The sequence below is a fragment of the Microtus ochrogaster genome, unplaced genomic scaffold, assembly GCF_000317375.1.
Source record: "Microtus ochrogaster isolate Prairie Vole_2 unplaced genomic scaffold, MicOch1.0 UNK134, whole genome shotgun sequence".
Lineage (NCBI taxonomy): Eukaryota > Metazoa > Chordata > Mammalia > Rodentia > Cricetidae > Microtus > Microtus ochrogaster.
In genome coordinates this window covers 252,962-265,913 of record NW_004949232.1, presented here as the reverse complement: position 1 = coordinate 265,913, position 12,952 = coordinate 252,962, and the positions used below count along the sequence as shown (strand labels likewise).

The following is a 12,952-nucleotide window of genomic DNA, read 5'->3' as shown; positions in this document are numbered from 1 at the left end:
CACTGCTCGACAGTTCTGTTCAGTAGGAAAATGTGGAAGAAGAGTGTAATAAAGACACTTATCAACTAGTTTATCTATTTTGTTCTCAAGCATTTCAAGTTCAGTTTTCTTTATGTAAGAACATGGACGTGTGAGTAGCAGGAGTGAGGCCTGAGAGGACACATATAAAAACTTTTCAGAATGTAAATTATTTGGAACTGGGAATTGTCTGATGGAGTCATTTAAAGTCCTACAAGACTACTCCTTGCTCTGACGTTTGCATTGTTATATCATATTGTTTAGACAAAATGCTATTAGTACAACTTATATTTAATGTCTGATATAGTGTCTGATCAATACAGGAGCATTTAGCTAGAATCCCAGAGCTTGGCAAGCAAAGGCAGGAGGATCAGAAATAAAAGGCCATCTTTGATTGTGTAGTGAGTTTGATCCAAGCTACAGGAGGAGACCCGATCTCAAAGTAAGAAAACGGAAGATGAGGAATTATTATTATCATTCATTATCACCATCATCATCATTATCATTGCATGGGTCCCGATAAAAAGTTTGTTGGATAATAGCACCAAATAAAATACTCTGTGCATTAGTAGCTATAGGTTTATGATAGTCTTTAAGACAAAAACAGAATAGACAAAGATTATTTAAGAGGTGGCACAGCAGTACATACCTAGAATTCCAACACTCAGGAGGCTGAGGCAAAAGAATCACCAAGTTCAAGGCCAGCCTGGACAGCGTGGTGAGATCCTGACAAAGCAAACAGTCAATCAATCAAAACAAAACAAAAAACCCTAATCTCTTTTGATCATTGTACTATGCTAAACTTTAGTGCACTTGGATCTACAGTGCTAATATTTGTGTCCTTTAGAACTGAAATGACCTGTTTACTAAAGCAAAGTGAAGCTCACTCTCAGCACTGTCATGGTTAGATTTTGCCATATGCAGTCTAGAGAGAGCACAGAGAAGTGTGGTGAAGATGAGCAAGACTCCGATTTTCATTTATTATTTCAAAATATTTCCTATAAGCATGCTTAGTGTAAAAAGATTTACATCTAATATCTGTAAATACAAAGTTCTGTGTTTTATTTTGCTTTTTTATGAGCAGGTGTAATTATCTCATGATCATTTTTTTTTAATTTTCCACTCTAGGGGAGATGTGCTGCATTTTTGGAAATCGCAGGGGTCAGCACACCCCAAGTGCAGTGGGTGAGCCTCGCCCTGAAGAAAACATCTCCATGGCCTTGATGTCTCCTCTGGAAGGTAAGGATTGAAGATGACATTTCATGAACTGTGAACTCGGGTGTGGTTGCACATACTTGTCAGCACAGGACTTGAGAAGCTGAGGTAAGTAAGAGCCTGTGGTACATGGGATGTTCCAAGCAAGCTCTGACCACAAATAAAACCTAGTCTCAAAAGAACCACAAAAGCACATTAAAAGCAAAGTAAAAGGCCCGGAGAACCAGAAATGCTGGTTACTGACCGACCTTTTACTTGTTTTGGTTTTATTCAGTCATTTTCATTTGAAGGACAAAATGGCAGAAAAGTTTGAAATAAATATATCCAAAAGAAAAAGAAAAAAAAGCCCTGGGAAGCTGAGCTGCACAGTCTGTGAAGCAGGGAGAAGTGTCCTCCTGAGATGAAGTAGAGTAGGATGCAGATGTGCAGGAGCCCACTGTAACTGACATGCTTTTTCATCACTAGGTGATTCTCCACAATGCTCGTCAGCTTCCTCATCTTAGTCTGATCCACAGTGGTTGTCAACAGCTACCTCTTGGACTTCTCGGGAACAATCCCCACCTCTCTACATCACAGCCAGAAAAGAAAACCCAATCATTTTGGAAATCCGTGCCATGTCACTTCTGACCAAGCATGTTGTGAAATGTTAAAGTTGACCATCTCCATGCCTCACTTTATTAAGGGGGAACATGTCCTTGTCACCAGCGACTCCATCTTGCTTTATTCCTGTTCCCTTTCTCATTCTTAGACTACGACCTTGGGGAAATAGGGCTGTGCCCTGCTCTAGGTTACTCCTTACTGTATAAAATGGTGGCTTTCAGTCTGGGTCTTGCCCATGGAGGCTCCATTTTACAAGCAACAGGTTGATGCCTGGGCATCTCTTATGCACATAGACATGCTTTCCGTCCAGCACCACCCATAAGGCAAAGTCAGCTAAATACCTTATTCCTAAAAGTGAAGAGACATCACTGATAAACACATCATAATCAATTAAACACATGAGAATGAGGACATATCATAACCGTATCTATTCTGGATAGTTTTATGTCAACTTGATACAAGCTAAAATTATCTGAAAGGAGACAGCCTCAATTAAGAAAATGTCTCTATATGATCCAGCTGTAGGACATTTCTTAATTATGATGGCAGAGGGTCCAGCCCAGTCCAGTCTAATGTGGGTGGTGCCATCCCTGGGCTGGTGGTCATGTGCTCTATAAGAAAGCAATGGAGCAAATCAGTAAGCATCATCCTTCCATGGTCTGTGCTTAGATTTCTGCCTTTGAGTCCAGCCATTTGAATTTCTGTTCTAGTTTCCTTTGGTGTTGGACTACAGTGTAACAGTGTAAACCAAATAAACTCTTTTTGGTCATGGTGTCTCACCACAGCAATAGAAACTCGAAATAAGACAACATCTGAAAAATCAGACCTGAGAAAAATTTAAATATCCCAAACTGAAGGAACAACACCCTCACCTGGACCCAAAAGAAGAAAACACCTGTAACAGGCTTTTCTTTGGTGGGGGTCACCAACCAGCCCCCAAATCACGACACAGAAACTTGTTAGCTTAAATGCTTGGCTTTGTCCTGTTCTCACTTCTACCTAGTTCTTATAATTTAATTAACTTGTTTCTCTTTATCTATGTTTTGCCTAGGAGCTTTTAACCTTTCTGTATATCTTAGTTTCCTGCTGTCTCCATTTCTGGCTAGTTGGCGGCTGCCTGTCTTCTGACTCCAGGTGAGTCCTTCTCTTCCACCCTCCTCTTCTCTCCTCATCTCTGAACCAAATTTCTCCTCCCAGTTATTCTGTCTGCCCAACAGCCCTGCCTAGCCTCCTCTGCCTAGTTACTGGCCATTCAGCTTTTGTTAGACTAATCAGGTGCCTTTAGGCCAGCAAGGTGAAGCAGTAACACATCTTTACATAATTAAACCAATGCAGCATAAACAAATGTAACACATCTTCACATAGTTATGGTAACATTCTGCAACATAAGCAAATGTAACACATCTTTACATCATCAGCAAAGGCACCATAAACAAATGTAACACACCTTCACATAATGTAATACATCTTGACATAGTTGAAATACTATTCCACAACACAACCTAATACAATGTTGATGCTCACCACCAACCTCACCACAGACTCCCATGCTGTATCAAGAGACAAACAAGGAGAGAACTGATTGTCCCCTGTGCTTTAGCTCAGTGCTATCACATGCTTCTGTTCCTACCCATGTAGTCCAGTCATCCTGACTCTGTCCCTCCCCTCCACCCCCTGCAGCTCCACTCAACCCGGAACCTATCTAAGCCCTGTTAGATTGCAGCTCTCCAGCTGGCTCCTTAATATCTTATCTGGACAGCTGCATGTGAACCAATCTCTACTTCTGTGCTGAGAAAAGTTTCATGTGTGGATTCCTTAATCCTTCTATGACCATTCCAAAACACGTATCATATACAAGCACACACGATACATATATCTTCTTCTGATATTCCATAACATACACACATACATCACATAAATGCAAGTGTGTGCATGTGCACTCACGTACACATATGCACACACACGCACACACACATGCACATACATACATATACTGTCTGATATGTAATATAAGATCTGAGAGTAAAATTAGTAAATGATATTGGAATAAAAGAACCCACATTTGCCAGTGGCCACTTATCAAAAAAAAATTGGAACTCCTTGGCAAAATTGTAACCAAAGAAACTGGTGTAAGATTGTGAATTTATCATTATTCAATAAATACTGACAAAGGTCTAACCTCTTTTTAGATTCTTTCCACAGGTGGAAATTTAGCTGGGTGGGATCTGGCTCTGAGGTCACCATTCCCTTTCTTCCATTTCTTAATCAGTTTATCTGCCTGAACACAGGACTTAGTTCCTTTCTACTTATTGATGCCCATTTTCCCCTCAAAATTTACATTTGTAATTTGCCCTGCTCAGCTTGCTCCTTTGCATTGTTAAATCTTCAATAGAATTACCACTAATATCCACACAACAGAGTCTATACTAGGCTGTTTTGAGATTTCTTCTGCCAAAAGAATTAGTGCAAAACTTTCCACTTTAGCCTCGGGCAGACACTTCCTACAAGGGCAAAAGGCAGTCAGTTTTGCCACCAAAATATCAGAAGAATGAACTCTACGCAACATGGTAAAATTCTTCTCCTCTGATACCTGCAGACTGAGCCTCCCACAGTTCATCAAATCACACTCAGCACCACTGTCTTCCATGCTCCTACTGGTATGGACCATAAATAGTGCTTAAACCATCCCACCATTTTCAAAACTCAAACGATCAAAGTCCAAATTCTTCCCCCAAAACATGTGGTCAGGCCTATTACAGCAATGCCAGAGTCCCTCGTACCAATATCTGTCTTATTTAGGGTTTCTGTTGTTGTGAAGAGACACCATGACTATGGCACCTCTTAAAAAGAAAGCATTTAAATGAAGGTGGCTCACTTACATTTCAGAGGTTCAGTCCATCATGATCATGCAGGGAAGCATGGTGGCATGCAGGCAGATGTGGTGCTTGACCTGAGAGCCCTTACTATTGTAGGCAGTGGAAAGTCTACTGACTGTCCTAATGGGGGGAGCTTTGAGAAAAATATACCTCAAAGCCCACCCCACAGTGACACACTTCCTCCAATAAGACTACACTTAATCCAACAAGGCCACACCTCCTAATAGTGCCACTTACTTGGTGGGCCATTTCCTTTCAAATCACCACAGTAACTAAGGCTGTCTCTCTAATCAAGAGGACAGGTGACTTACCAGGTGGGCCATTGAATAATAGTAGTTTAAAATAAAATATCATTTTTAATGTTAGCATATCTCCTTGTGGCAATGATTAACTCTATGGCTTTTGTTGATCAAGTGAATTCACTTTTTACAAAAATCTTTTTCTTATCCAAAAATAGTTCCCTTTCCTTGTGTCTGTGTTTTCACACATGTATCATTCTCACAATTATTGTTTTCTTTCTGTTTTCCTTTCTTTCCTAAAATCCTTACACTTTGCGGGACTCTTCTCTGAATGTCTGGACAGCCTGGACATGGCCACATCTGACCACTTCCTTTCACTTACAAATGTAGCTGGAAGATGGCATCAAGGGTTAGAGTGCAATTAATTAATTGTCTCGGCACCTCATGTCAATCATCTAGTGATGTTGTACAGTTTGTATAGGTCACGTGTGTCTACGGTCAAAGGGAAAGTAACTAATTCATTACATTTGCTTACATCCAGTGAATCAAAAGGAATTAGGACTAAATTTACATGTATAGCTTTATGTAGAAGGGCACTTGTATTAACACCTTTTGGGGAAACCTTATCATGGGAACATGTACATATTTGCATCACATATATCACAGAATATGTAAAGGTAGACAAGAAGCCCATCAAATCACAGGTGCAGCTAGCAGCTGGACGTGCACAGCAAACGGCACATAAGCAGTTACTTAGAACAACTGCAGAAACTCTAAAAAGAAACCCAAACACATATAGAGAACGGTTTCTTCAAAGTGCTTCCATAGTGCACATTCAAACCCCAGTCAGGAAGACCTCACCCTAAGCACCATGGGGACACAGCTTTATCTCTTCTCTGGGTTCCCTACAGGGAGTTCCCAGCCAGTGTGTGCTGAAAGAGCACCGGGTAGGGGATGTCTCAGGCTCCAGGTCACTCAGGCTGCACAGCAGCCTCAGACAGTCTCTTGAGGTGTATAAATACAACTGACTAGTGGCTGAGGTATTACAAGAATGAGTGGATGAAGGCTACAATTGAGGAGCTCACTAAAGTTGGAAGGTGGGGGCACAGGCCTTTAATCCCAGAACTCTGGAGGCAGAGGCTATTGAATCTCTGTGAGTTTGAGCCAGCCTCTACAGAGTGAGTTCAAGGACAGCCATGGATACGCAATAAAACTCCATCTCAAAGAGAGGGGGGAGGCAAAAAAAAAAAAAAGGAAACTCTTTAGTGAACAGATGCTAAGAGTGGAGAGATAACTGAGTCATACAGTGCTTGCCCTGCAGGCATCAAGACCAGAGTTTGAGCCTTAGGACCCAAGTTGTAGAGGGAGGTGTGGTAGAGCATGCTGGCCATCTCAGAGGTACTAAGGTAGAGACAAATGGATTCTTGTGACTCACTGGTCAACCAGGGTATCTTTCTCTTGGTAATCCCCAAGTCGTTCTCAAACAAAAGATGGGAACCAGTAAGAGAACTGCAGCCTTGATGGTCTCCAGCATCCACTGCACAGGTACGAGCACAGAGTTTGTGGGCACTGCCCCTGCGCATGAGCACAGAGTTTGTGGGCACTGCCTCTGCGCATGAGCACAGAGTGTGTGGGCACTGCCCCTGCGCATGAGCACAGAGTGTGTGGGCACTGCCCCTGCGCATGAGCACAGAGTGTGTGGGCACTGACCCTGCGCACGAGCACTCAGCCCTGCCCTTCACCACACGCGGGAAAAATAAGCAGAAGTACCAAGTATCAGTAGTTACACAATTCCTGCATTCCAGTGCTAACGTTTTCTTTAAAAACTGATCTCTGCAGTTGTTGGGTTTTTTTATTTAATTTTTTTTGAGACAATATCTCCCCGTGTAATTCTGTCTGGTCTTTAACTCAATAGAGATCTGCTGCCTGCCTCTGCCTCGCAAGGGCTGGCATGAGAAGAGGGTGCCACCATGAGCAGCTAAGAAGTTGCTTTCATTTTGAGAACTCCAGCCCTGTAAGCATGAGGTTCTGCATTTTATTCTCCAGAACCCACACAAATCCTCCAGAAAAGATGGTTTGTATCTGTCCTCCTGGACACAGGGACATCCTCAGGTTTTAAAAGTTGTCCAGTCTATCCAAATCTGTGAGTGCCCAACTTCAGAGGGAGACCCTACCTCAAAACACCAAGTTCACCTTTTTCAAGACATGTGCACACCCAATATTGACCACTAGCTTCCACAGACAAGACAATGAGGGCCATAGAACTGACGAGAAAAGTACAACTTTCAGATGTGGCAGACTACAACTCTGATTTCCCAGGTGGGGATGAAATTCTGTGGCTTTGGAACTTGTCCTGGAGCTAGTTCTTATAGACCAGGCTGGTCTTGAACTCACAGAGAGGTGGGATTAAAGCTTTGTGCCAACACCACACTGTAAGAAAGAAAGAAAGAAAGAAAGAAAGAAAGAAAGAAAGAAAGAAAGAAAGAAAGAAAGAAAGAAAGAAAGAAAGAAAGAAAGAAAGAAGAGAGAGAGAGAGAGAGAGAGAGAGAGAGAGAGAGAGAGAGAGAGAGAGGAGGTGGGGTGTGGAGCTGGATAGCCATGACCAGAGAAGTGCTAGAAGGCTCCCTGGGAGGGCAGCCAGAAGCTGAAGGCATCAAAGGTGGGGTGTAGCTGACCCCACAAAAGCATGCACACTGCAGCCTGGATTACTTGCCTCTGGTTGCAGCTCCCTGTGGCCACTTTCTTCATCTTCTCTCCACGTTTGCTGACCAGGGTTTCCCAGGACAGAGCCAGTGAGTACCTTCTGTAAGAAACCCAGGACTCCTGGCACTGTGGATGCAGAAGCTTGGAGTCCCTGCCTTCAGGTGCCTTCCCACAGCCTGAGTGCTCCCTGGAATATGAGTCACTGGAGTGGCAACATTGCCATCCTCAGGGAGTGGGCACTAGCCTTCAGGGACCTTGGAGTGGCTCTGAAAGGATCTGGGCAAACAAATGAGAACTAGGAACTGATTTTATTTAGACCAAGGAGGAACTGCCTAAAACCCACAGGCCAAATTTCAAAAACTTTCTGTGGGTGGACCCATTGGCAGGATTGACTAAGACCTTTCCTTAGTTTTTGACAGCCCAAGTTGCTCCTATAGCAGCCCATGTCTGGGGAAGAAACCATGGCACTGGGTGCAGCCACCAACCTCACTCACTGCCACCTATTTCTGTCCCTGCTAATGGGCAGGATGTGTCCCAGGTTAGCTGATGAGTTTCCAGAATCAGACTGTGGTGGTGTGGGGATGGGGGGTGAAGAAACACAGCAGATGGCAGCCTGGGAATTCAGCTTCTCTGAACTCCTTCCAGAAGAGCCCAGGTCTGAAGTTCCTTCTTACCCTCACCCCAGCCCTTCCCCACTGTCTCCAGACTAGCTCTGGGCTCTTTGCTTTTGAACTTCTCAGTGTGCTTTAATAGAAGATCACAGCACATGCAACCAGCAGCTGTTCCAAACATCTCATCCCTTTCCCAACCATTCTTGTCTTTTATGGAAGAGTTCACCCCATAGGCCAGGCTAGCCTTGCCTTCCCTCTGTATTCCAAGCTGGCCTTGAACTACAAACTTACACTCAAATGAAGAACCTGGGGGCCTGTCCCACCAAATCAAGATTTACAGCCCACTCACTTGGTTTATTGTTTTCTCCCCCAGCTCACATCCCTTCCCTGCCTTGCCTCACTAATCCACTGAGAACAGGTTTAAGCCCCTCCTTCACTAGCTGTCAACACTCATACACCCTTGACTGAGGATACTCTCCTCCAGCAAACCCACCCCTTCTCACCACACGACCCAATGGAGCAGAGGGTGGGGCTCCATTTCCACTTTGGAGGTCAGTTAAATGGTGCCGAGTAGGAGCACATGGAGGCTTCTGCCCTTGCACCCCAGGCCCATCTAGTCCACCTCCTGGGCAGGCAGCATAAGATAATGCTATTCATTTAGGCAGCAATCAGGTTTTCTGTAAATGTCAGGCACTAAATATTTCCAAATTGGGAAGCCATACAATAGCTGCCTCTACATCAAATACTCAAAGAGGAACAGGACACCAGATTCGGCCTCTGACCTATCCTTCTGACCCCAGATTAAACTATATGCAATATCACAGTATTGGTGCCCATGTCCCACAGCACTTCCCCCAAGTGAAGTCAGAGTCAACAGTGAGTCTTATGCTGCTAATGGCTTCTGGAGACCTGGAGGTGACAGGAGGAGGGATTAAAGTTTGTGACCCACCACTCTCTCCTGTGCTGTCCTGTGGGTTCCTTGTCACATAACCCATGGGGACATGAGTTAGACTGAGGTAGCACATTACCAGGGACCTAGTCTCTGACACATCTTCCACTTGCACAGGAAGGTGATATGGTGTACTATCCAGGGAACAAGTAGGAGAAAAAGATCTACTGTGGAAGCCCTGGCCATCCAATTGACTCATTAACTATCCCACTATTCTGATGTCTTTCTGAGGCTCATCTCTGCATACCGGACCTGTCTACCTAATGTCCTACCTACCTCATAGGAGAAAAGCCCAATTCAAGAGGGTCCCTGAGGCTTTGCAGTCACTGACACCCCATGACCAGAGGCCCTTCTCCCAGGGTTCAATATGATGCTAAAAGCCACTTTGGATGATGCATGTTGGGGTTTGGGTTAGTTGAGAGTCCTGAGCTCTTGCTGCTCTTCCAGAGAAACAGAGTTCAATTCCAAGCCTTCATGTCAAGTAACACATGACAGCCTGAAACTCTAGCTCCAAGGGATCTGAGGCTGCCATCTGACCTCAGCAGGTACACACATGCACGGGGACATACTTACATATAGGCACACAGACGAACATATCAGTTTGTGAAATTAAAGTTGACAAAAAATAAACAAGAACTAAGATATGTTTGTCTATTGCCCTCTGTCAACTGCTTGGGTCTGACCATAAGGGTCTATATTATGATTTTCCAAATAGGAGCTTCCTGTGCCATTCCCAGCACTTGTCCCAGTATAGATGCCTCAGACGGATACCCTGGCATGAGTCCTTGGCACTATAGAACTCTGTCTGTTGTGCTCTCTGTCTCTCTGTCTCTGTCTCTCGTGTGTGTGTGTGTGTGTGCGTGTGTGTTTGTTGTTGCATCTCCCTGAACATTATGACAAAGATAGCCAGGTATTGTTGTAGAAAGCAAGGGCCACAGGTGTGTTACACAAAGGGCCTGTAGTGTTTTCATAAGGGACTTAGCCATTCGTCAGGAAGAAATGCTAAACATGCATAGCCGAAGTTTTGGAAAACAATCATTTTTTTTCCTTTTCTTGTTTCCATTTTTCATTGCTGTCTACTCAAGAATCGGATCCCTTGGGTGAGTTGTGGTTGGTTTCCTACTTTCAGACCAGGTTTGATCATTTGAAGTTGGTGCTGAGAGCTGAGACTTTGCTGTGCTGGTTTGAGTTCTGGCTTCTGAGGCTGCGGTGTGTCCTGTAGATGTCCTCACTGGAGTCTGCTCTTTCCTTCCTCATCGTCTTCCTCAGCACAGGGCTCTCTTTTTGGTGGATCCTGCTGTCACAAACCAGTTTCCAAATGCACTGGAGGGTTTCACCCTCGCGTGTGCTCTGAGTCCATCTTCCTCCAAGCACGGGTGCCAGAACCATGTATGGTTCACTGCTCAAAGAAGTTGAGCCATGTGCAGTCCATCCATCGACCCAGCTCCTACATGGACTTTTCTTAGACATAAATGCTCACTTCATTATCCATGTTAATGTGTGGGCCTTTTAGTGTTTGCTTTACAATGAACATGAGAGTCCTGGGTGGCAGAGGATTCGTGTTCATATCCATCAAACTCTCTCACGAGATGAGAAAGAACCTTGGGCAATAATGAGGAATGCACTTGAAAAGCTGAGGGCTAGGAGAAGGAAACATAGACTTCGAGATGGAAGGATGAACAGGACCTGATAGGAGCTGGTCCAGACATCTCCCATGGCCTTGTATCCTGTAACAACTAATCCTAGGAAAGAGAAATTGAGGGCTACTTGTTTAGTAGAAGTCACTGGTAATGTCTGTCCTTTGTTTACCTACTGGAAGTCGTCTGATTGCTGACTTGGCATCTTTAAAATGTCTTCTTTCTACTCAGATGCTTATGAACTTTTTTCTTGTGATGGCCTTACAGATGTTCATGTTTCTACAAATGGGTGCATGGCTGCATTGTGTGATTTTACATGAAAAATTTCAGAAAATTCTCTTCTAACTATTCTACTTCTCAAGATCTGTGGCGATGCCTATTTCATTTGTGATAAAATAGCTATAATATTCTCTTTGGCCGGGCGATGGTGGCGCACGCCTTTAATCCCAGCACTCGGGAGGCAGAGGCAGGCGGATCTCTGTGAGTTTGAGACCAGCCTGGTCTACAGAGCTAGATCCAGGACAGGCTCCAAAGCCACAGAGAAACCCTGTCTCAAAAAACCAAAAAGAAAAAAAATATTCTCTTTGTTCTTTGTCAATCTGTATGAAGACCTATCAAAATCAGTATACAATTTTTTTATTTTGTATTTTCATATGTTTGTTTGTTCATTTGCTCGAGAGGTAGGTTGGGGTTTGAGACAGAGTTTCTCTGTGCAGCCCTGGCTGTCTGTTGATCTGAGGGAGCCAACTCCTGGTAAGAAATAGAAATTTGATTTCACAAAGATGAAGCCTCACCACTCCGAGGTAAGTATATATTAGTGTGTGTTGTAGGTAAAAAGGGCCAGCCCAAGAAAAACATCCTGACTAGAGCCAAAGATACACACTTTGACCCTATAACAATAGCCACAGAACCACACTCTGACCTCAAAACCAGTGCCAAAGGAGCACACCTTGCGTTTTTGCCTGCTGCCCCCTCCTTGAAAGCACAGCCATTCCATCTGAGGCATCCATCCTCGTGGGACTGAACAACTATTATGTTCTTGGGCTTTACAGTCACAGCTAGCCGTTGTTGGCCTGCAGTCTGAAAAGGAGATTAAATCTCTTACTATTGGCTATGGAACTGTGTTCACTTTGAAGATCCTCCAAGTTTGGATCAGTTACAAGAAGAAAATTTAAAATTGAAGTACAGACTGAATATTCTTCGAAGGAGCCTTAGGGCAGAAAGAAGATGACCAGCTAAAACTATGATTAGCATCAACAGCTGCCTGCAGGATGTCCTTGGCTATGCCATTAAGGCTGCATACTCACATTTGAACAGTCCTCCTCTGCTCATAACCCTAATTCAGAGCCCAGGTTTGGAGACCATCAATGTATTAGTGTGACGGGTATTTCTCAGATGCTCAAAGCAAAGGAACAGAAAGTTAATCCTAGAAGAATTGCAGATGCCATTACCAAACTGCTGCCAAACAATGACTATATTGACTTAGTTGACATTGTGGGTCCTGGTTGCATTAATGTCCACTTGAGAAAGGATTTGTGTCAGAACAGTTGACCAGTCTCCTAGTAAATGGAGTTCAACTACCTTTTCTTGGAGAGAATAAAAGGGTTATAGTTGACTTTTCCTCTCTCAACATAGCTAAAGAGAGGCATGTTTGCCCCCTCAGGTCAACTATCATAGGAGAAAGTATGAGCCATTTTTTTCAATTTGCTGGATACGATGAGCTAACGTGAAACCATGTAGGAGATTGGGGGACCCAATTTGGCATGCTCATCTCTCACTTACATGATCAATTTCCAGATTATATGACAGTTTCACTTCCTATTGGGAATCTCCAGGCCTTTTATAAGGAATCTAAGAAGAGGTTTGATACTGAGGAGGGATTTAAGGAGCGAGTCTATCAGTCTGTCGTTCCACTGCAGAGTAAAAGCCCAGATTTCATAAAGGTCTGGAGGCTCCTCTGTGATGTCCCATGTGAAGAGTTTGATGAAATCTACGATGCATTGAACATCACTTTAATATAGAGTGGAGAACCCTTCTATCAAGATACTATGAAGGACATTGTAAAGGATTTGGAGTTAAAGGATTTGTTCAAGTGGATGATGAT

General features: G+C 43.7%; 2 pseudogenes; one reads left to right on the top strand and one right to left on the bottom strand.

Moving 5' to 3' along the window:
* Window positions 1-1,130: 1,130 nt before the first annotated feature.
* LOC113455820 lies at window positions 1,131-1,265 on the bottom strand (annotated as a pseudogene).
* A 10,365-nt stretch (window positions 1,266-11,630) lies between these two features.
* Window positions 11,631-12,952, top strand: LOC101980981 (annotated as a pseudogene).